Raw genomic sequence first — 25330 nt, forward strand, 5'->3', positions numbered from 1 at the left:
GGCACATACACTTATTGGAATATAAACACACACACACACACACACACACACACCACTAATCCCAATTAGTGCTACATATATATACGTGTATGGAGTCATCCGCTGACATATGGGCAATCCGCCAATGGCTGTCCTCCCAAAGAAAAGTCATCCTCCATCCCTCATCAGCCGTCAATTACCGGTAGCTCTTCAGCTAACAGTGGGACATTGGAAGCCCCTCCTCTTATGCTGGGATTTTTACCTCCCTTGGTCTTGTGGAAGTCTTGTATGGGTAACGCAGCTGCTGTAACAGCCCAGCCATGCACAGAAGCAAGCCTTCCACAAGCGCACCTCCCATCTTCCAGCTCTTCTGTTGTCTCCAGTTTCTCTCCAGAGTCTCGGAGGGGATGGGCTGACACAGACATCCTGTCCATGGCTGAGCCCTCATGCTTGCTTATCCTGACATTTTAAGCAGTTCTAAGACTGCATTAAACACTACCCACTGCGATAAGAATCTTCCCTGACTAGAGTCAGGAGCAGCACAGAGGGTATAAACAAATTTTAGAAGGGGTTTTGAGATCCTGACAATTTGGGAAAATAACTTCAGTAGGTTCTCCCTAGGGCCTAAGTCTTCCCTAGTCATAAGAGTCAGCAACATTTGCAGCACAGGACATGAATCCCCTCTGTGGAGCAGGCCTCGGGTCCAGCCAAGAGAGCAGCCAATCTGCTTTTATAAATTAAATGTATTCAACCCTATGCAAAGAGATAGTCTCAGTTCATCTGTCCTCGCTGTTGTAGGACTTAACTGCCAACAGCAGTGAAGGCTGCTGGCCACCTGCTGTGCTCTACTAACCACATGTCACACACAGGAAAGCTGAGGCGTTCTCACCTGTGCACGCCATCAAAGACCTGTGAGCCCAGAAAGCACGCACTCTGTGCCTCTCAGGGATACGCAGCACTTGCTGAGGCTCAGTACACACTTGTGGACAGCTAAGCGAATTTCGCTCATGGGTCCTTCCTCATCAGACCCAGACCTCAGCTCTCCCCTTTTCTTACCCCATCGCCTGGCATTTCTTGGAGAACAAAGGCTAGTTTGGGGTAACACATTGAATTTTTTTGTTTTTTTTTGAGGGCTTGTTTGTTTGTTTGTTTTTTGTTTTTCAAGGCAGGGTTCCCCTGTAGCTTTGTAGCTTGTCCTGGAACTAGCTCTTGTAGACCAGGCTGGCCTCGAACTCACAGAGATCAGCCTGCCTCCGCCTCCCAAGTGCTGGGATTAAAGGTGTGTGCCAGAGAAGAGTTTTTTTAAGATTTTTTTTAATGTACTTAGGGTTGGAGAGATGGCTCAGAGGTTACGAGTTGTGCGTTCAGTTCTCCGCATCCACATTGGGTGACTCACAGTTGTCAATAACTCAAGCTCCAGGGAAACCTGTCACCCTTTTCTGGCCTCTACAGACAAGCACCTGCCATTTGATGCATTATAGCACAGACACACACAGAGACAGATAGAGAATAAAAATAATAAAATAATTAGTTTTAAATTGGGTTTATATGTGCCATTCTGCACATGCATAAATGCATCATGAATGCAGAAGGCCGAGGGAGTCAGAAGAGGGCATTAGATCTTTTGGAACTGAAGTTGCAGGTGGTTGTGAGCTGCTGCGTGGGCGCCGGGAACCCAGCATGGGTCCTCCGCTAGAGCGATAAGCCCTCTTAGGCTCTGAGCCGTCTCTCCATTCCCAAGAACTGTTCTAAGGCGCCATGTACTGTGAGCATTCGTCTGTTTTCTCCTCGTTCTGTCAGTTTTTACTTCAAAAAATTTAAAGTCGCTGTCACCAGATATTTATGGTTCTATTTTCCTGTTGAACTCATTATGGTGCTCTCATTTTATCCATCACAAAATGGCTCTTTTCTCTGATCACAGGCCTTGGCTTGGATTCGATTTGTACATAAGCCTTTGTGAAGTGCCTATTAAAACATTATTGGGCTGTGTGTTTTTTATTGCAAAAATTCTTTATATATTACAGATAGATTGGATGCATTTCTGAATATTTCTCTCAGACACATGTGAGACTCCTCCCCCCCCATACTTGGCTTGTCTCTAATTTTCCTGTTTTTTTAGTTTTATTATTTTTTTTATAATTTTGTGCCATACTTTTTGACATATTTCCCACTCACCTCCCTTCTCACCTAGCCTCATGACAAAAAAACGAGAGTTTTTAGTTACTGGAAATTAAGCAGTTTTGACATTCCAATACACCAGGAGCTTTGTATTCTGTTCATAAAATGTGTCCTTTCCCTAGTTTGCATCGATTCCTTGTAGAAGTTTCATATCTCTACATTTTACTTTAAAATCTGATTGGTTTGAAGACAAAATGCAAATGAGGACCAAATGTTGAGGCTCTTTTTTCTAAACAAATACCCATTTGTCCAACTCTTCTCTTGGAAATGCTGTCCTATGCTAAATGACTGGCCTGAATTCTTTGGTGAAAACAGTTCACCATGTGTGACTGGGTCTAATTCTAAATTCTCTATTCATCCCTTATCAACGTCATAGCTTCTTTACTGCAGGTTGGCAATAATTCTTAAATTAAATTCATGTATATTAATCCTCCAAGAATCTCCCTCTGATAAAAATTGTTTTGGCTTAAATATTTTTGTTGCTTCCTAAAACAATAAAATGACTTTAAAACATAAAAATAAACTTTATTCAAAGGGCATTCTGTGATCTGCATTAGAATTCCATAGTATGGATGGTCAGGAAGAACTACGATTTTGTCAATGTTGAGTTTTTTAACCCAGGCGTACGATTTTTCTCTCAATTTATCAAGAGCTTTAATTTCACTAAAGTGTTTCATAGTCTTCATTACACAAATAACAGCTGTTCCTTCCTAAGTATTCACAATTCGGTAGTATTGTAAATGGTAATATTGATCGTTCATTTTCAGGTTTGCTCCCTACCATATGGAGCTACAATTCATCTTTAAATATCAACGTTATATCTTATGACCTTGCTAAAATCATGACTTTCTCCACTTTTTTGAGATTGCTTGGGATTTTTTTATACACAGGACTGCATAGTTAGTGGGCTGTGCTAAAATATTGACAAGAACTAGTGAAGATGAACACTTTTTCTTGTTTGCCACACTGGGGAGGAATGTATCTTCCCTCCGTTGAACATTTTAACAAGCATAGGTGTTCTCTGGATGCCACTGTTTAGATTGTTTGATTTTATAGGGAATCATCTGTGTGCTCTCTCTTGCTGTGATTAAAAACACTGACTAAAAACAACTTGGGGAGGAAAGGGTTTGTCCAATGTATCAGCCACCCTTACCTCCAGAGGAAGTCAGGGCAGGAACCTGGAGGCAGGAACTGAAGCAGAGACCACAGAGGAACACCGCCTACTGGCTTGCTCCCCATGCCTTCCTCAGCCTGCTGTCTTATATCACCCAGGACCACCTGCACGGGGTGGCACCACCCATAGTGGGCTGGGCCTCACCACATCAATCGTTAACCAAGAAATACTCCACAGATCTACCCACAGGCCTCTTATGGAGCCACATCCTCAGCTGAAGCTTGCCTTTCCAGATGACACTGGTTTGTGTCAAGTAGACAAAACCCAGCTATCATATGGTCATACTTTTTATGAGAGTGTCTGTAGCAATTTTCATCCTCCCAGTGATGTAGGCGTGATCTGTAGCACACCTGCTCCATTCCTCTACCTTCCTCCTACTCCTTTTTGTATCAGGCTTTCTTGGACCACCAACCCCCAAATCATGAGATGGATACTTATAATTAATTATGAATGCTAGGCCTTAGCTTAGGCTTGGTTCTAGTTAGCTCTTTAAACTTAATTTAACCCATTTCTATTGCTCCATGTGCTGACGTGAGGTTCATTTACTTCATCTGTGTATTACCCATTCTGCTTCCTCTATATCTGAATGGCTGACCCTCAGCTGGCTGGCCAGCTCCCCTTTTCTCTCTGCCCATCAGCTCCGCCTATCCACCCTCTGCCTAGTTTTCAGCTTTTTATTAGATCAATCAGGTACCTTAGGCAGGCAAGGGGAAACAGCAAAACATCTTGCATAGTTAAAGAAATGCAACACATCTTTACATAATTAAACAAATGCAGCATAAACAAATGCAACGCATCTCTACATCGTTTAACAAATATTCTTTTCCACAACACTTTTTTAAAGCAAGTTCCTTTCAGGCATGATATGTTCAGGTCTTGCTTTTGTGCACATTCACGTGGCCTCTACAATTGAAACATTCTTCTGTTTTCATCCTGTGCAATCACTGATGTGGTCAGTGCAGAGCCACCACCTCCACATTCGTCTTCCGTTAGAAAACTTGACGTTACTCTGCCTCCTGCTAAGGCCCCATTTCTTTTTCTCCTTTAGTCTTTCAAATTGGATAACTTATGTTGAATGATTCCCAGTTTAGTCTTTTTCCCTTCCTGTATCATCTATGAATTCTATCCAGCAAAGTCTTCACACCACACAGTGTATTTTCCCTTTTGTACTATTTCCTCTGTCAATATGTTTTCCCGAGTCATCTGAACAGATTACAAGAGCTGTCCTTGCGTGATTATCATTTCTATTAGTGTTCTCATGTTGAAGTTCATTTCTATGGACAATTTTCTCCTTTTTTGGTTATATTCTCCTTCTTGTTGCATCTAAAAAAGATTTAATGGTTCATTGGATACTATTAATTCTTCACATCTCAATTTCTTGCCTTTTCAAACAGAAAAATTATGCTTTGTTTCCACAGGAAGTCAGATTATTTTCCGATGATCTTGCTTCTTCCTGGACTTGTCCTCAAGTGCCTTGTCTTTTTGAATCTGCACTCGGCCTCTTTCGGGAAGAGTTTCTCTTGTAAAAAGGTGTCACCCTTTAAAAGCCTCTTGATTGATACGAATTCTCTGTTCTAGCTGGTTGGAGCACAGTTCCTCCCCAGGCCTACATGAGATCTAGTCTCGGCTTGTGGAAATTCACTCGGTGGATGTGCACTTCATCATCCATCAGTGATGCAGCTGGGCACTCACTCAGATGCCTTTATTTAGCTTCCTCCACCACAGCACTTTGCGTAGAAGCCTTTCCTGTCTCTGCTGTCCTGGCCTCTGGCCTCTGTATCATGAGGCTCTTAGGATGCATTTTGGTTTAGACTATGTTTGCAAGCAGAGAGCAACCACTCACAGATTTCACCTCCTGTGGTTCCTACCTGCCAGGCATCCCGAACCCGTGTTCTCCTGTGTCTACTGGTAAAAACACAGTTCTATTTTCTAATTGTTTATGGATATAAGTCTATTACTCCATCATGTCCAGAACTGATTTTTTAAAAAAAACAGATTGAAAGAAAATAATCAGCCTGTTATATATTCTTTACAATCTTAGGACTTTTTTTTTCTTTTCTACAGTCTAAATTTCCATCTATCTAAAGAATTTCTTATACTCATATCTGACCAAACTGTTTTTTTTCTTAGATTTTCTTTAGCAAAAATATCCTTATTTTGCCGATACTTTTGAAGTAAACTTTTGCTGGGTATGAAAATCCAGACGGACAGACCTTGTTTTATTTTTTTCTTTCAACACTGAAGTCAGTGTTTTCTCTTTTATTCCATTATTCTTGGTGTGTTTGATCATTCTTGGTGTCTATTAAACTTCTCAGATATGTAAGCTTCTATTCCTTTATCGAATTGGGGACTTTTACCGTACTTTTGTCTTCCCATTCTTTCTTGCCTCCTCTGTCTCCCTGTGTTGGCAGTAGCTGGGAACTTGCTCAGTTCCTTCTTCATTCCAATCTCATTCTCCACAGAGTTTTTCCGGGCTATCTCCTGCAGCTGGATACATTAACATCTGTGTTAGGCAGGGTTCTCCAGAGGAACATAACCGGGGTGGGGGCAGTTTTGGTCTTTAGATGGGGATTTATTTGCGTTCTTAAAAGATAGAAGCTTTCTACAGCCTAGAAAAGTGGAGAACCCAGTAGCTTCTCAGTCCAAGAGGCTGGCCACCTCAGCAGTCTTCATGTGGTGATGAAGTTGGAAGACCCTGTGAAGGGTTGCTGGTGTTGACCCCACACTGGGACACCAAAGACGCTAAGGCCTAATATCAGCAGAGGATCCCAGTATTTTCAAAGGTGTGCACTTGTACACTGCTTTTCCTCAGATCCATTTATATCCAGGCCACTGGGTCACACGGCCTCAGTTATTCCTCTCTGGAAACACCTTCATAGTCAGACCCAGAAGTGGGCCTCCAGGAGATTCTAAATCAAGTCAGTAATTAGGAATATCCATCACAAGCCCCACTTGGTCAACTTGATATCCAACAGCATCTGTGCCGTTCTTAATTTCCAAGTAAAGACAACAAGCCATCCTTTTGCCTAACATGACATAACTATTCCACCATTGGAAATGCCCTAGCTGTTCCCCAGAATAAGTGGCAGAGTCCTCCTTTAGGAATGTTTACTCTTTTGCTAGCACATAATTTAAATGTGATAATACCAAGACATAATGCCAGTGGTTCCATTCCCATTGATGTGTGTGTATGTGTGTATGTGTGTGTGTTGTGTGTATACGTTAACATGTTCTTCAGAAACTGGAAAAGAAAAGTTCATGGCAGTTACTCCCCTCCTTTCTGTAACTGGCTACAGACTGTACCTAGGAGTTATAGCTATTTTCCTCTGTTGTTCCCCCACAGTCTCTGCATCCTTGGGAAGCATTTCAGCAAATCTTTGCTCTTTACTTAGCTAGGTGACCCATGCATTCATTTCTAAAGACCATTTATCAGAAAAACATAAACTGGGCTTTTGTAGTTTCCCATTAACTTTAAGCCCATGGCACGGTAAACCTAAGCTCTCTCATGCACACCAGACATACGCTTGCTTACCTCACATATGGAACAGTAGCCCCACTTCCTCCAGTTGTCTGGACCAATAACCCTTCCTACCACTGCCATGCCTTTCTCTTAGCCTGTTGGCTCAAGAGCATCAAGAGCCCGAAGTGTCAATGGGGAAGTTGTAACTTCCAGTTCGAGAAAATACTTGCTGCATCTCTTGATAGATGATCCACTCCTTCCTCTGGAACCAAGACTTCTAGGCCAACGGAGCATAAGGATCAGGGAGTGACATTTTTGCAAGTGGTGACTAGGTCACTAGCGGTGAGAGTGGGTGGTATTGTATTAGTCAGTGTTCTTTCGAGTAGCAGAACTTATAGAATGAACAGATACACAAAGGGGATTTGCTGCAATGACTTACAGACTGCGGTCCAGCTAATCCAACAATGGCTGCCTAGGAATGGAGAGTCCAAGAATGCAGTAGCTTCTCAGTCCATGAGGACGTCTCGGCTGGCTTTCAGGAGACACTGGAATCCTGAAAAATTAGGCTCTAATGTCAGTGAAGGAATGGACTTGCTAGCAAGGTGAGGGCAAGCAGCCAAAGAGCAAACACTTCCTTCTTCCATGCCTTTATGTAAGCTTCCAGCAGAAGGCGTGGCCCAAATCAAAGATGTACCTTTCTGCTCAAGATTAGATTAGAAGTGGATCTTCCTACTTCAGATTATGCAAAAATCCCTGAGTGTGGCAACACCCATTGTTGGATTTTAGTTCATTCCAGATGTAGTCAAGTTAACAAGCAAGAATAGTCATCACAGGAACCATTCCCATTTCTGTCTCTTGGCTCCTGAATGGGCAAAGTCTGACTATGGAGAAACACTAACATATAGGGGACACCGACTGGAGTATATAGAGCCTTGTAGGGTACCTTGTCACAGCCTCAGCACCATTATTGCTTAGTGATCACTGCCTGGCCACCCTGGGGAAATAGTGTTGTATTGAAAGCTCCGTGTCAATCTCTGCTGCTAGTACTAAATTTCAGGCACAATCAGGTCATCATTGGTGAGAAGACTATGTCAATGAGCCCCTACACAATCCTCATCCTTGTCAGCGTGGCACCTGTTAATGGACCCACTGTCCAAGGAAAGAGGCTGACTACCATCTAGAAGATGGAACGTTCTTGCTACTTGATCTTTGAGCCCTCCTATGCTTGTCACCTCTTGGTAAACACTGACACAGACATAAACATCTCCATACTCTCCACCCATTTGGAAAAATCTATTCATTCACCACCTCTTTTCATATGTCTTTCCTATCATTTTCCAGCCATGCTCCTCCCAAGCCCCTGACCATCCAACTAAAGCACTGGATGCAGTCTCTGAATCCGTATATAATCACACAGCTGGCTCTTTTCCCTCCGCATAAATGCACAGCTGCGTATACTTCCCAAAATTCTTCCTGCTGGGAAGGCTTTCCTTCAACGCTGTTCTTCAGGGTTGTCCAAGAAAGGGGCCGCAGTACTATAGATGTACGATTCACTATGTGCCTGTGTACCATGTAGAAGATCTACAAAGCATGTCCTAGCTTTCTCTTCCTCTGTAAACCAATCATAAACACATCCCAGGGGGCCATATGGGAACAAAAGGCGCAGAAGCAGGAAAAGGAGCCATAGACGTTTGGCCCACTGTTTAACTTGAGGCCCTGCTGGGGAGTGATCCTGTGTATATCACTCCCATCTGATTAGGGATTGCTGCTGTGCACATCTAGTCTCACGGGTTAGAAGGTTAGATGAAAACCAGTTCATAGGCACCCGCGTCACATGGTAACTTGAGGCCCAACATTTATCATTCAGTTTCGCTAAGATCCAATAGCAGGCCAAGAACTAGCTCTCAAAGGGAAAGTAGTTGTCTGCAGACGTCAGTGGGACCTTGCTTCAAAATCGTAAAAGCCTCCATGTGAATCATCTGTGCATGCAAGCCACAGCCCCAAACAACATCTCTATGTGCCATTGACACCTCAAGTACACCCAATCTGGAGGGGCTCATGCACTAAGAGGAACATCAGCCTGCAGAAGTATGAACCTGCTACAAGGAACATTTCCTGTTCCTGTTCCGGACTAGCTAAATTCAAACTAGTAGCTTCCTGAGTCTTTTGTGGTATGGCCAAAGCAATGCACTCGAGGGAGGAATGCACTGCCTCCCAAATCCAAGTGGCTCGCTAAGCACTGTACTTCTTTCTAGAAGATGTCAGAGGCAATCCCTTATCCTTTACTGCCAAAAGGATGCCTGCATTCTCCACAGCAGTGGCTTCTGGAAACGCTGCTATGGTAAAAGCCCTTGAATTTGGTTGGATTTTTAGCCATCTTCTCACATGCAAATGCCTTGTCAACAAGTCCAGAGTGGCTGCTACTTCCTGTTCCCTTGGTCCAATCAGTGAACTTTCACTAATGTAATGGACCAGCGTGCACCCCATAGAAGACAGGAAGTAAAGATCCTGGTGAACCAAGTTACGACCCAGGGCCGGAGAGTTAGTACACCTTTGAAAGAGAGAGGAAAAGGTGACTGCTGCCCTTATCTGGTGAAGTGGATTGCGGCTGCTGGCCCTTAGGGACAGGGGCAAAGATAAAAGCACTTTACTGGCTATACAGGTAACAGGAGATGTGTTAATCTGCAGAAGCAAGCAAACCACAACTGCTTCCAGCAGCTGCAATGGGAGTTCCCACCTGATTAGGCTGAGAATAATCGACTGTCATTCTACGATATGAATCCGCTGTCTGCTAAATGCAGATGGTGTGATGGGAACCACCCTTCTTTCCTCTTCCAAGCCCCTTATGGTGACACTAATCTCTACAATCCCTCCAGGGATATGACATTGATTTGGGTTCATCATTTCCCCATGAAGAGGTATCCTGAGTGGCTCTCATTCATCCTTTTTTAATCCTAAGTGCCCTCCCTCACAGGTCTGGGAACCAAGTGGAGACTCAGTCAACTACTAAATATGTATGTGACAATTATTCATCGTGAGTCTGGGCAAATAACCTCGGGATGGATTAGCAGTCCTTGATGTACAGTTGCCCAGGTTAAGGGCCATATTCCCATTTTGGAAAGAATAGGGAAAAATGTTTTGGGTGGTATAACAGGGTTTTTCTCAAGGGGACCCTTCCTTCATTCAAGGGATCCTGTGTCCATCCGGTAACTCATCAGGCAATTGGCTGAAGAACTTCAATTCACCGTTTCTGTGATTCAAGATAGCCTTCCAGTCATTTGCTCTGAAGCAAAAATTTAGTTGGTTTCCCATCGTGTTTGCTTCTGAGAACACTGCGCTAATTGGCCAAAATGCATATGAAGAATGGGAGGAACAAAGATGGCTGGCGAAGCCTGAGAGACCCGTGGAGGTTCAACCAAAAAAAGGAGTCTCCAGAAAAACTAAGACAATAAAAGGCAAGTCTTATGGAAAGATGCTTTCTAAACGTGGTTTCACAAAACTGGAGAAAGAGATGGCAGAGCAGAGTCACACGCCGATCTCAGCCATCAGGTCGCAAGCACAGAAGTCACCCAAGATGAGTCTTGGTGCTTCTCACAACACCAACAGGGAGATCTGAGGCTCCCTGGAGCTCCTGCAGAAACAGGTCATTACTAAATAGGACCAGTCCTAGGCAGAGCTGCCACGGTTGCAGCCTGTATCATTTGCTCTGGTGGGAGAGGGAGAGTGCTGGGCAGCAGTGTTTGAGCCTGCCGCCGAGACTCAGGACAGCGAGCATAGATGCCAGGAACTTGCCCAGAACCTGCCCTCAGATGCCCTGCCTAGCCTCAATGTTCCCTGACTCTGGGCAACATCTCCCTAACTCTGGATAACAGCAAGGTATCTGAGAAGAGTTTCTGCAACGGTTCTGTATTTATGGTGCTTCAGAAACCAGAAGCCTTGACAGACCGATGACTCATTGCAATAAATATTCGCATTCAAAGCTGTCTGGGCAAAAAAGAATATTTTTTAATTATATATATATGTGTGTGTGTGTGTGTGTGTGTATGTGTGTGTTGACACACTGCAGTTTCTGGTGCCGCTAAGATGAACGAATGTGCAATGGAGAGACAGGAAAGATAGAGGACCAGGGCAGTGAGGTAGGGGTGAAGAAGCACGGAACTAGAGACTCAGTGGTGGTGATAGGTGATAGTCTGCGGTGGACAGGAAACCATATTGTTATAGAGTAGGGCCAACAGGGTGGCATGCAGCCTACAGCTTACACTCTGACTCAGCCCTGTGTGAGCAGGCTGTGCATGATCGCCCTGGTTCTGAGCAACAAAAGGATGTCCATGGTGAAGCCCGATGCCGCCTGAATCCCTGTTGATGTCCATGGGCCAGGCTGCTTCCGGGGGGACAATTGCCACCTGAGATGCAATGTCTGGGTCTGTGCTCTGCTAAGGGCCACGTATGGATCCAGCGATTCTCCTGCAGCTGGAGTCCATGGTCCATGTTGCCACCATAAGGCTATTCAGCTATCTGTGGTCTGTGTGGCAGCCTGAATCCGCGTTGACATCCTTGACCTGTGTTATAACTGAGGGCTGTCATGGGGTCTGTGGCCAGTGTCACTGAGCAGGGCTGTGTTGACATCCATGGACTCTGTTGCCACTGGAGACCATGCTGAGGTCCTTGGCATGTGCTGATACCAGAGTGTGCGTGGATGTCTGTGGTCCATGTTATCACCGGAAACCAAGTGTAAGTTCCATGATCCATCCTCCCACTGACCGTAAAGGGCAAGAAAGCTACCTTTACCATGGCTTTGGTGGCGGCAGACTCATGGTTGAGAAAAGGGGACACAGAAGGCTTCTGTGACAGCCCACACTACTACCCCACCTCCAAAAAGCAACAGCCTAGACAGAAATCCATCATCAGATTGTGATAAGGATGCTGAAGTGTATCTCTGATGTGGGAGGTCCTTCTGGATATGTGTTGCTTTTGTTGGTTAATGAATAAAGCTGCTTCAGCCTATGGCAGGGCAAAAAGCCAGGTAGAAAATCTGAAAAGAGACAGAGAGAGAGTAGGTGGAGTCAAAGAGACACCATGTAGTGCCAAAGGAGAAAGATGTCCAGAAGATTTACCAGTACGTCACAGCCTCACGGTGATATACAGATGAATAGAAATGGGTTAATTTAAGAAAAGAACTAGCTAGAAATCCTCCTCAGCCATTGGCCAAATAGTGTTGTAATTATTATAGTTTCTGTGTGATTGTTCAGGTCTGGGTGGCTGGGAAACGAAAGAGCCATCTCCATTTACATAGCTCTCCACGGTTGATGGGTGCTGGGTGGGGGTGGGGAAGGACTCAGTTTTCTATAGGGGATTGACCACTGAGTATATGAGCAACACAAATAGGACTTGTTCTCTTCTTCTTCTTCTTCTTCTTCTTCTTCTTCTTCTTCTTCTTCTTCTTCTTCTTCTTCTTCTTCTTCTTCTCCTCCTCCTCCTCCTCCTCCTCCTCCTCCTCCTCTTCCTCCTCCTCATCCTCCTCCTCCTCTCCTCTTCCTCTCCTCCTCTTCCTCCTCCTCTTCCTCCTCCTCCTCCTCCTCTCCTCCTCCTCCTCCTCCTCCTCCTCCTCCTCTTCTTCTTCTTCTTCTTCTTCTTCTTCTTCTTCTTCTTCTTCTCCTCCTCCTCCTCCTCCTCCTCCTCCTCCTCCTCCTCCTTCTTCTTCTTCTTCTTCTTCTTCTTCTCCTCCTCCTCCTCATCTTCTTCCTCCTCCTCCTCCTCCTTCTCCTCCTCCTTCTCCTCCTCCTCCTCCTCCTCCTCTTCTTCCTCCTCCTCTTCCTCCTTCTCCTCCTCTTCCTCCTCCTCCTCCTCCTCCTCCTCCTCCTCCTCCTCCTTCTCCTCCTTCTTCTTTGGGGGGAGATTTCCCAAGCATGGGGAGGGCAGACCTGGGAGAACTGGAAAGTGAGTGTGCTCAGGGTTCATGATGTGCAATTCTCAAATGATCAATAAGAGTATTATGGGGAAGGAAAGATTTTGAGTTTCCCTTTCTGCAACTATCCTTTACATGAGTTTCTCTCTAGTCTGTGGCCATGATGACAGCCCTATTATACTCTGGCCTCACCTGGCAGTAAGCCTAGAACTTTCCACTTGGTTTTGTCACCTACCCATGAGTCATCTGCTCAATCAACTGATTCTATTTGGTGTCTTTCCTCCAGTTTCTGCTGGTCTTGGTGCCACTCTCTAGTTGCTTTAGTAACTGGCATGGCTACTGTCTACAGAAAAATCTGTTCATTCAAAATACTCTCCCATGACCAGAAGCTGACTCTCATCTGGCTTCATCATATTAAACAGTATGTACTATTACACACCTCAAAAATCTTTCCCCAAAAGTATGGTTTTGTTTATTGTTTTATTTATTATTTTTCTACTTTGTAGCACTCTAGGAGACACATTTCTGTGCAAATTAAGTCCAATTTTATTTTGCCACTTGTGCAGAAGATCTGTCTTTATTTACTCTTTAATCTTCAAACTCAATTTACCTGAGTTCACAGTTGCTTTGGATTTTCATTTTATTTCTGTCAGTATCCTGTGTAACCAAGATATTTCTCGTATTTTGAGTTCACTGGCCCTGAAAACAGCTTAATCCCTGTTAATACTCAGAATTACAATGCTAATATTATGTAGACGCTGAAGGAAGTTTGGCTCTTAGGACATTGTTGTAGAAAGAGATTACTATAAAGATAGATGAGATAAGGGTTAGTTGACAAGTACCTGAAGTTTTTCTTCTTGTTCTGTAAGGCCATTGTCCATGTACCTGGGGAGCAATGGAAACCTTCTCCCACGTTTTTGGACTGTTTCCCTCTCCAAACACACAGCCCCTTCCAGCAGCTTCTGCCCCTAGGCGCCCGCTAGCAGGAGTGCTTACAAAATACCATGTTCTTGGTCCCAAGCTTTCTCCATCCCACGTTCCTCATTTGAATCACACCAAAGTGCACTTATTAAGGTCCTGGCCGAACCTGGTGCTGCAGCCAGCGAGTTACACACAAGCAGTCTCTGTTGTCAAGGTAGACAACATCACAGTGAAGAAATACAGACGGCTCAATGTAAACACTGGATGATGATTCCTTTAAGTCTGTGGTCTACTGTGCCTATAGGATGCCAAACATCTGGATGAAAGATGTAACTTTCAGCCGGGAAGCTGGCTGCTCTTCCAGATAATTGAACAGACTTTTATGTGAATTGCCTAAACCCAGCAATTATAATAGTTATACTAACTTATATTTGTTTAATGATTTACAACTGCAGGACGCATATATGAGCGTGCATGTGTGTAGTAAATGTGTGCATGTCTATATGTTTGCTTAAAGTTTCACGTAACTGCTATATCTTTATAGGATAGGCTTATTTATATCGTTTTAAGGAGGCATTTGCGAGCCTTTATCAAGCATGCATTGGCCTCATACTCTACATTCGAATATGAGGCCTACGAAAGGAAATGGAAACCCCTACCATTTGGTGCTCACAGATCTGGGGAGGAGCTCGTAATTGAATGAACCTGACTTGCCCAAGGTCACACAACTAGTTACTGTCAGATCTGGGACTCGGTCCAACCTTTCTGGCACCAAGACCAACACTTTGTTCACGGCTGCCTTCAATAAGGGCCAGATGCACTTAGCGAGCAGAGAGCAGAAAGGAGAAGGTACGGGGAACCGGAGTGGGGTGCCACCAGAGTGGGGTGCCACCGGAGTGGGGTGCCACCGGAGTGGGGTGCCACCGGAGTGGGGCGCCACCGGAGTGGGGTGCCGCCGGAGTGGGGTGCCACCAGAGTGGGGTGCCGTCAGAGTGGGGTGCCACCGGAGTGGGGTGCCGCCAGAGTGGGGTGCCGCGGGAGTGGGGTGCTGCCGGAGTGGGGTGCCACCAGAGTGGGGTGCCGCCGGAGTAGGGTGCCGCCGGAGTGGGGAAGAGTCCTATTAACACTGCGATCAGGAATGAAGAACAAGCATTGAAGCTGAAGCTCTGAAGACCGTGCTCAGATACTAGAAAACGTTTTTGATGTAATGTCCTGAGGATGGGGCCGGGGGTACCAATGGCATGCCTATCATGTCTTTAGGTACAGATGTGGACAGGCACAGACAGATAGGGCAGACTCTAGCAGCTGATTATTTCTCTGATCTTAAGTTTACAGCTGAACGTTCCTCTTTGAATCCTTGTCTTTCTTTCTCCAAAATATGGGATGTTGCCTTTAATTTTGATTGATGTTGCTTAGATATAAGTTATAGGCACGTAAACAGAGTAGCACAGAAAAAGAAAGGCTCCTGAAATAAAACAGACCTGCGTCCAGATCTCAGGTTCTTGATGACTCTCTGTGATCGGCGAGAACTATGTAAGGTCTCTGTGTCTTGGCTTCGTTGGGGGAGGATAACTCTAAATTGCACAGCTGTGTTAGTATTAGCAGTTCTATATTAGACATCAAGATGTAAGCCACCATGCAACCGGCAATTATTTTTATCACCGTCATTATCTAGTGTGGGCCATGAACTGCTTTGGTAGTGGGCAGGTGTTGCTAGGCCTGCTGGGAAATGTGGGCGTGGCCAAGTGTCTGCATAGCATCTGTAACACAGAGAACAGTAACCTGGAAGCATCCTCATCAGCAGAGAGCAGGAACTGGGCCAAGTCATACAGATATGAACGTGTAGAAAACCCTACTTTGTCTTAGAGAGATTTAGCCTCAACAAGCATGTACTCGGTCTATCTTCTAAGTCAGAGACGAGAGAAACACTAGTGAGTGGTATGAAGATAGGAGGGGACATGGATGGAGCTAAGTGGTAGAATGTTTGACATACACAAAAGGCCCTGGGTTCCATTACCACTGCAGGAAAATAAAAGCAAAACAAAGCAATATATAAATAAATAAATTGATCTCTGCACTGGGTGGTTCTGTGTGTCAACTTGACATGAGCTAGAGTCATCAGAGGAAGGAGTCTCTTCTGAGGTAGCCTCCATGAGATCCAGCTGTAAGGCATTTTCTCATTTAGTGATCATTTGAGGGAGGGCCCAGCCCATGCTGGGTGGTGTCATCCCTGGGATGGTGGTCCTGGGTTCTATAAGAAAGTGGGCTGAGCAAGCCAGGGAAACAAGCCCGTAAGCAGTTCCCCTCTATGGCCTCTGCATGAGCTCCTTCTTCCGGGATCCTGCCCTCTATGAGTTCTGGTCCTGACTTCCTTCAGGGATGAACAATAATATGGAAGTATAAGCCAAATAAACCCTTTCCTTCCCACCTTCCTGTTTGGTCATGGTATTTAATTGCAGCAATAGAAACCCTAACTGAGACAATCTCCATTCTTATTACAGTACAGTGGGGGGGGGGGGGAAGAAGCACTCATAAAAACACAAGTACAATATAACATGATTATCATAATCATAAAAATAGTGTCTTAGAGTTTCTATTGCTGCAATGAAATACCATGACCAAAAAGCAAGTCGAAGAGGAAAGGGTTTATTTGGCTTATACTTCCACTGAAGGAAGTCAGGATAGGAACTCAAATGGGACAGGAACCTGGAGGCAGGAGCTGATGCAGAGGCCAGGGAGGAGTATGGCTTACTGGCTAGCTCCTTGTGATTTCCTCAGCCTGCTTTCTTATAGAACTCAGGACCTCCAGCCCAGGGATAGATGTAAGCCACCATGCCACAATGGGCTGGGCCCTCCCACATCAATCATTAATTAAGAAAATCCCCTATACTTCAGGGTCACAAGGAAGAAGAAAGTCTATGTCCAAAAATGAGAGGTTTTTCTTACCAACCTGGGCATCCCAGGTAGGAACACAATCAGCAAGCTCCCTCCACCAAGGACCAAATGGTAGACTCTCTCTGCCTTGCCTCCTCCCACCATAGAGAACCAGACAGTGGACAGTTTCTGTCTCACCTCCTCGACTGTGCTGTTGCCAGACAAAAGCTGCTGCGGATGATGCTTCAATGTGTACAGCTATGTTTCGGTAACACTTTATTTATGGGCAGTGAGATTTATATTTCATAAAGTATTCCGCATGCCATGAGATATTATGTTTTCAGATCATTTAAAAAAAAGTATATGAAAGTCATTCTTAGCTCAAATATGAACCTAGGGAGTGACTGCATGTCTTCTGCAGAATGGGGATTGCCATCCCTGGTTCAGATGAAGAATCACCCAGCAGCTGAGGAGATGAGATGGGTAACTATTATGAAAATGTTCCTCCCGTGGAGACACTCCCGTGGGATGGCAGAGAATCGTGCACTGAATTGGTGGAAGGGCCTCCTCTGGGTTTTATAGGCACATTCCTGGCTGCAGGTTGTTTAGCAAGGGGCCATACCACTCCTCCATAATAAAAGATGTAGTGATGAACTTTTACCTTTATGTTACTTAAATTTTGAAAAAAATTAAATTTTTAAAAAATTTGAAAATTTTCAATAGCTCTACACTACATTATAATAATTAACATATTCAAAAATATAATAATAAAATAAAGCAATGCAAATTTTGGCTTTTATATGCTCCTCTGGCTCCTAAAAAGTTCTAGGTGGTAGCTGAGTCTGGCCATTTGAGCAGCAGGGCCTCCTGAGGCCTCACCCAGCCATTGGGAAGCTGATGTAACTGTCACATAGGTATGAGACTTACTCTTGTCTGACTGGCTCTGTCAGTCTGTGAGGCCCTCACACTTCCAGAGGCACGTGATACCTTAGTCCCTCTCACAAGACACCATCTCTTTCTTCGCTGGTTGATAGCAGTATTTTCTAAGTTCCGAAGACTTGTGTGGTCATGTCTGGAAAATGTCTGATTTTTGTGAGCTCTGTCTTTTCTTTTGGTGGTGTAACTGGGGAAAATAACTCGCAAGATTCTTGAAAGAAAGCCCAGTCATTTCCCTTGGCCTGATCATATGTCTCTGGATTGCCTTCAAATAAATTATCCATATCATGTCAAGTTCAGACACTAAAACCACCAGCTTATATATTTTTCCTTCCTCTAGCTCACGGCCCCCAGAGTAACAGGATTCATATAATTATATTTCCCTTCTTTTATGCTATTTGGAAACATATATTCCTCCACACAGACAGAAAGTCCATGGTTTCCATTGTCCTGCTCCCTCATTTAGACTGTAAGAACTTTATCTGAATTCCCAGCTACTGCCCTTCTCTTTCATGTATAATCTTTTAAAGATAGAAAAGAAAGTAGTCAAATATGGAATGAAACAAGGTTGCCCCACAGATATCTGCATACCTGCTTCTCATAGCACTGTTTTCAATTGTCAGAAGGTAGAATTGACCCAAGTGTTCATTCAGCGATGAACAAAGAGAGGAGATGTGGAATGTATATATAACAGAATGTTATTGAGCCGTAAACAAGCATTAAAGGCTTTCAGGTGCAGCAAGATGGACGGAACTGAAGAACATCATGGCGAAGGAGATAAGCCAGGTCCATGAAGATATTGCCCATTCTCACTTGCATGTGAAAACTAAAAAAAAAAAAAAGAGAGAGAGAGAGAGAGAATGGAATGATAGTTACCAGAATCTGGGAAAGGCATTAAGGAAGGGCTAGGTGGGGAGAGGATGATTGACAGGTATGGGGCACCGTGAGCGAGGAGAAACAATGTCTAATGTTCTACACAGTTAGGTAGCTATAATTGAAAAGGTGGTGGGATATTTGAAGACAGCTGTGCAGAGAATTCTGAATGGTCTCCACACAAAGAAACAATGGCTACTTGAGGAGAGAGCTGCGCCAATGTCTGCTCTGACCATTACACACGTGTGTGCATATGTTGAAATACTACTCTGTACTTCGAAAATGTGTACTCTCATTACGTGGCAATCAAAAACTACACACCACGCACCCGGGGCTGGCAAGGAGGCTTAGCGGGAAACAGTGCTCGGCTGCTAAGCCTGGCGACCTGAGTCGGTCCCTCGGATCCACATGATAGAAGGGAAGAACTGACTCCCAAAAGCTGTCCGCCAGCTTCCACATGAGCACTGCGCATGTGCCCTTCCTTACCCAGTAAATAATTTAATGCAATTTATTTTAAATGTAATTTAATGTTTTAATTACAGAAACAAATAAACATTTACTATTTCAAGAGGGTCGAGAGGCACCCTCTAGGGAAAGCAAGCTTTTCTAATGATGTTTCCTCTACTCTACTGGCTTTTGTGATGAGGAAGCTGCCAGTCCCTGGACCCACCGAGTACGATCCACAGCCTTCAAACTTGAAAGAACTCCACAATGCGAACTCCACAGGTCCCCAGTAGCAGGCTTTACTGCGCACCTTCCCACTATCCTGCAGTCAGAGGACTTGCTCAGCTCTGGAAAGGAGCCCACCCCTCACTACGGGAAACATGGGCATTCTTCTCCCATCTGCCAGCTCCAGGCAGAACCCTGCTGCTGTCATGAGGCACGGGCGGCCTCAGCTGCCTTCCCACAAATCTGGTTCTGAAGGAAACGCGTGGTCCCGCTGAAAACACATCCATCCTATTTCCCATTTGATCTTCCTCCCACATGCTTTTCAGATTAATGCCGGCGTTCGTTTTCCATCTGTTTTCGGCTCATGGCTAGAAACCCACGAGTCCGGCCCCGGCCTTCTGTGGCTCTAGAGATTCTGTCACAGGGTGCCACTTTGGAACACGGCGTGGCCGCGGAAGATCTGTGGCAGATCAACTCATGCCTTATTTCAAGTCAACAGACAGTAGATGTGGGCCCCCTCTCTGCCAGGAATCCTCGCCCAGTAGATGCCAAGTCACGCTGCTGCTCAAATTCAGAGCAGGCTCCCATTCCTCTCCAAGTCCTTCCTGTGACCTGCAAAGCTAAAATGACCTGTGACCTCTTCTCCCACTAAGCCTCCTTTTCTTACTCTACCATAGCTCTGCCTCGGGGCCTTTGCACGGCCTGTATCCTGTCCTTCTGCTCCATCTGCAAGGCTCTCTTCCTTAGCCACTCAAGTCTTTGTGCAAATACCATCTTTCCCAGATGAAAGCCAGAGGCCTTTAAAGCATTGCTTAGACCCTCTTCCCAGCCTGCTCTGCCTGGACCCTCTTCCCAGCCTGCTCTGCTTAGACCCCCTTCCCAGCCTGCTCTGCTTAGACCCCCTTCCCAGCCTGCTCTGCTTAGACCCCCTTCCCAGCCTGCTCTGCTTAGACCCCCTTCCTGCCTTCTCTGCCTTTCTGGTTTGCGTCACACCATCCACATGAAGCCTTGACCCAGGTTCCTAGAAAATGTAACTGGGAAAGATAGTTCCAGAGGGGCAGGCATGAAGGAGAAAAGAAACAAGGAAGGGATGGAGGCAGAGAAAACCTAAGAGAATGGTTTCTGAATGGCTGTAGTTTTGGAACACGTTGGCCCATCTCATAAGACATCTTCAGATAAATGGTACCGACACAGAACAGCTTCAGCACGCCTAGAGGAGGGAGAGAAAGCTGTGTATTTTTTATTTTTGCACACTCTCCCATGGGTCCTCATGAATAACAGAACTTTCATTCTTCCAGGTGATGAAAACATGTACTGACACACAGTCCCTCACCTAAGCGGTCACAAGAAATCCCTGAGTACAGCAAGCTAGGGACTATTGGGGTACACCTGTGAACAACAGGGTGGGGGCTGCAGGAACGGCAGGGGTGTGTGAAAGAGGCACTGGTAGTTCCCTGACTTCAGGGGAAGATGGAGATCCTTCTGGGAATGCTCCATCAAGACAGACTTAAACAACCTCCCAAGAGGCTGTCCACCCTCTCAGCTAGAATAGAAATATCTTTGATCTCTTTGTGTTCCCCGGTGCACATCAAGAGTCTGAACAGCCCCGGGCACACAATAGTTTTTCCGCACCCTGCTGAAGGAATGGAAGGGCCACCATGCTGCATGAGACAGACCCTGAGCCTTCGGTGCTCAGGAAAACCATGGAAGCAAAGGGATCTTCATGGTATCAGTCGTGGAGAGCTCTGCAGAGGCATCCACAAGAGCAGCAGGCCACTGAGCTCAGAGTGCCGGGGCTTCTGCTTCAGCTGGAATTACATGCGTCCAACTTAGTCTCTCTAAAGAAACAAGAGCACTAGTGTGGGAAGGGGACATTTGGATTCAGTGACTAATCAGTAGCCAGACCAAGGGAGTGCGCTGATACTGATGCTTCTAATGAGTAGTCACCAAGTATTTAGTTGTGCCAGGTCACAGGCTGAGTGGTGCCATTTATTTTATTATTCCATTCTTACAATCACATGTGGAAAGGGTGGGATGGTTCTCATTCCACAGAAGAAAACTGACTTGAGTATAGAGAAGACCAGTAGGACCCACTGAGGCATGCTAACCAAGAAGTCGAGGGTTTGAACTCAAACTGACTAAATCTAAGCTGATAGTCACCCCTTCTTGCACTGTTCCACTATCTTAGTTAGGGTTTCTATTACTGCCATGAAACACCATGACCAAAAAGCAAGTTGGGGAGCAAAGGGTTTATTAGGCTTACAATCCAGCATTGCTGTTCATCAGTGAAGGAAACCAGGACAGGAACTCAAACAGGGCAGGATCCTGGAGGCAAGAGCTGATGCAGAGGCCATGGAGGGGTGCGGCTTACTGGCTTGCTTCTTTTTCATTATACATCGTCATCAGAGTCACCGCTAATATTTACACGACAGAGTCTAAAGCGGAAATTTCTTTTACCAACAGAATTAATCCAAAAGTCTTCACGTTAGCCTCACTGAAGACTCTTCAGACAAGGGCAAAAGTCAGTCACTGACTTCACCAAAAGAACAATTTCTCGGCAACAAACTAAAATTCTTCTCCTGTGAGACCTTTTGATCCAGCTCCAGACAGCTCACCAGATCACACTCAACACCACTGTCTTCCATGCTCCTCTAGCATGGCCCATTAAGGAGGACTTAAAGTGTTCTGCTGCCTTGCTAACCCAAAGCACCAAAGTCCAAATTACTCCAAACAAAATTATAGTCGGGCCTATTCCAGCAATCCCCCGCTCCTGATACCAATTTCTGTCTTAATGTGGAGTCATGCTGCTGTGAAGAGACACTAAGACCATGGCAACTCTTACAAATGAAAACATTTCACCGAGGGGACTCACAGTTTCCGAGGCTCAGACCATCATCATCATGGCAGGAATATGCCAAGGAGCAGGCAGACATGGTTGCTGGAGCTGAGAGTCCTACATCTTGACTCAGAGGCAACAGGAAGTCAACTGACAGTCATACTGTGGGGAGCTTGAACAAAAGAGACCTTAAAGCCCACACCCAGGATAATAAACTTCCTCCGAGAAGGCCACACCAGTGACCCCCTTCCAGTCTCCAGATCCATGAGCACCAGTCTACCTATTTGGTCCACGAGGAACCAGCCAGGGTAGAGTAACCACGGTGGGGACACTAAAGACACAAAGTATTCTCTACTACTCACTCACTGCAAACCTGAGGTGGGACCAAGAGTGGTGTCCTGAATCCATGACAGAACAAGGTGCCTGATGATGGCCACCATGATCAATCCACATCCCTATTATCCAATAGGAACATAATATAAATGGCAAAGAAAATTCTGTATACGCACATGTGGAACTGCCAAAGAATAAATAAAAATATTCTTTAAAGAAAAAAGAGAATTCCACATATTCCAGAAGCCACAGTTTGAAAAACAAACAGAAAGAGGTGAAATTAACATTTTTATCTATCCAAAAATTTAATACATTAAAAGTATTATTATAACACACAATCATATAAAACCTTATTTGCTTGACTTTTTTTTTCCTTTTGAGACAGGCTGTCCAACAATGACTTTGAAATCCTAATTCTCCCACCTCTGTCTCTGAAATGCTGGGAATAGAGGCACTTGTTATCATGCCTGATATATATGTTGCTAGGAAATGAACCCAGGGCCTTTTGCATGCTAAGCAAGCACGCTACCAAATGAGTCCTATTTCTAGAGTGTATAAAATTTACTGAAATACCTTATGTTCTACTTCAAAGACTCCACGTACTCAGTTGCTAGATATGGCTTGTGGTTGCTGATTTGGACAGCAATGTGCTGCTGGAGGGCAAACACACCTACATACATGTACACATGTGCACACACACCCACATATCCACACTAAAACAGCACAAACAACAAGGAGCATTGTCGAATCCCTGAAGCAATGCGCCACTTAGAGTCTCACGCCCAGGCATCTGGGCACCACACTGTAGACAGCCTGGGATGCAGAAGCAAGTATACCTGAAATTATATCCAGAGCACAGACCAAGGAGAGGAAGCCAGTCCCTCGTGGGGGGAGGAAGGGAAGGAAGACATCTGGCTTGCTGCCCTTTGAAGTTCTGCTCACCTTCTAGTATCTGGAGGTGAAGGCCTAGGAAAGAGCAGGAGGCCTTTAAGCAATTGAGGCAAGAGGGCAGAGGTCTTCGGTCCATTCCTTGGGAAATGAGTTTCATATGAGGTTCAGGAGAGAGAAGAGACTGACTGAAAACTTATGAAGTTAACAATTTGTACGTCTGAGCAGCATCAAGCCACAGGAATAGGGAGCCCTGATAGGTTGATGAAAACCTCAGACCTAGGCTCATTTATACCTAAATTTGTTGCTTCTCAGAAGAGACTCACACAAGCAAAGGATAGCAGGGACACTTCATGTTTTTTCTCAGACCTTAGGGCCTAGAGACTGCTGGGGGAGAGGGGTTGTGGTTTTTCTAGGAATGGGATAAATAGAAATGGATCATAAAAAAAGAAAGAAAACATTCCCAGCCCTTCCCTGTGAGTCCCCAAATGCCATCAGAACATTTGTGCAGTGATGGAGGGTGACCTCTGCCACCAGCAGAATTTCCCAGCACCTGCCCTCGGGTGCCACCTCACAGGCCCCCCAAGCCGGGGTTTCGGTGTATACTTGGTCTGCTCCCCTGCACCCCTTTGAGTGTGCACCATCTGGGCGACAGTGCCAAGCTCCACATGCAGTGTGTTGATTGGCTCTGTTTGTGAGGCGGAGGCCTGAGCCACATGGAAGACACATGCAGGAAATGCATCGCAATAATCCGATGTTTATAATTCGAAGAGGAGGGCAGAGTCTGGCGTGGGACTGATCAAGTTCCAAATCTCTTCCTGGAGTCAGATTTAAAAGAGAAATGTCAGGGGAAACTCTGTGATGGTGTGGGTGAGTCTCAACAAGCCGCAAGTTCCTCTCTGGTGCTGTCCGTACAGAGTTCTGGAGTCTCTTGTACTCTTCTCGCGTGGATGAGCCCATCCATGTGGAAGTTTACAGAACCCTGAAAGACGCCTGTTGTGATTATTCGTATCAAGTTCAGAAAATCTGATTTCCTACGAGGTCATTTGCAGGACATCAGCCTCCTTTTCCTGTAATACCTTTGTAACGTTTTACTGTTGTTGCCGAGCTTACGCACGGCCATCCGAGCGCTTTGTCCAGCTTCATTGATGTTAACCATGCGCCCAGTAGTAACCCAGCCTCCAAATTTCTCTCTGAGACAAACCCCAGCTTCCACAGCTTAGATTGGGCCTGTTCCAACTCCCTGGCACACACCCATTGGAGAAGACACTCTTGGGCCTGAGGACTCTTCAAAGTCCTCTGTCTGGGCTGGCTGCTCCCCTCTGGCTGTTCTGAGTCACGGGGCACATTGTCTCTCACTTAGGACGTGAGGGTTTATAACTCTTGCTGGGAAGTAGATTTTCTGGGCTCCCTAGAGCTTAAACTCTATAATCACATGACTCAGGAAGAAAAGTGGGAAGCAGGAAAATAAGGGAATGATCCAGAAAACTCACTGAAATGGAGGCAAAGAGTCATCCCTAGGAGCATAGCACTTTACAGTTTACCAAGGCTGCAAGTGGTCACTTTACCTCCGGTCCAAGAAAGCTAGCCTTGCTTTTAGACTAAACAAACTGAGAGGGCTGGAAAGACACTCGGCAGTTAAAGGCGCTTTATGTTCTTATGGAAGATCTGGGTTCAATTCCCAGCACCCACATGTGGTCTCCCAACCATCCCTAACTCCAGTTCTAGAGGATTTGAGGCCCTCTTCTGACCTCTGCAGGCGTCAGGCACATACATAGTGCACATATAAAATGAAGGCAAAATACTCGTACACAGAAAATAAAATAAATAAATCTACAAAATGCTAAGGAAACTGAGCCTAGTTTTCAGACATGGCTCACCTGAGGCCACACCCAGTTGGTAGTGGAGCCAGGAACCAGACACCCTTTAGTCAAGACACAGCCGGTCTGCCCATATTAGATCTCTTTCAGCAGCAAATATTTAAAAAGCCAGATTGGCTGCATTTAGCTTTATTTACTCAAATACTGAGTGTTTAATCTCAAATTAGCATGCCTCTTTCACCTACCCAACTTCCAAGATGGTGCTTAGGCTAAATAATAATGACTAATATATTAAGAGAATTATAATAATAACTCTGTGATTATAAGAGAAAAATAAAATCCTATTTATTTATTTGTTGGTTTGTTTATCTACATAGAGTCTCACTGTGTAATCCTGACTGGCCTGAAACTCACTCTTTAGAACTATATTGTAAAATCCTATTTATTTATTTGTTGGTTTGTTTGTTTATTACATAGACAGAGT

Source organism: Arvicola amphibius, chromosome 14, assembly GCF_903992535.2.
Source record: "Arvicola amphibius chromosome 14, mArvAmp1.2, whole genome shotgun sequence".
NCBI classification, from domain to species: domain Eukaryota; kingdom Metazoa; phylum Chordata; class Mammalia; order Rodentia; family Cricetidae; genus Arvicola; species Arvicola amphibius.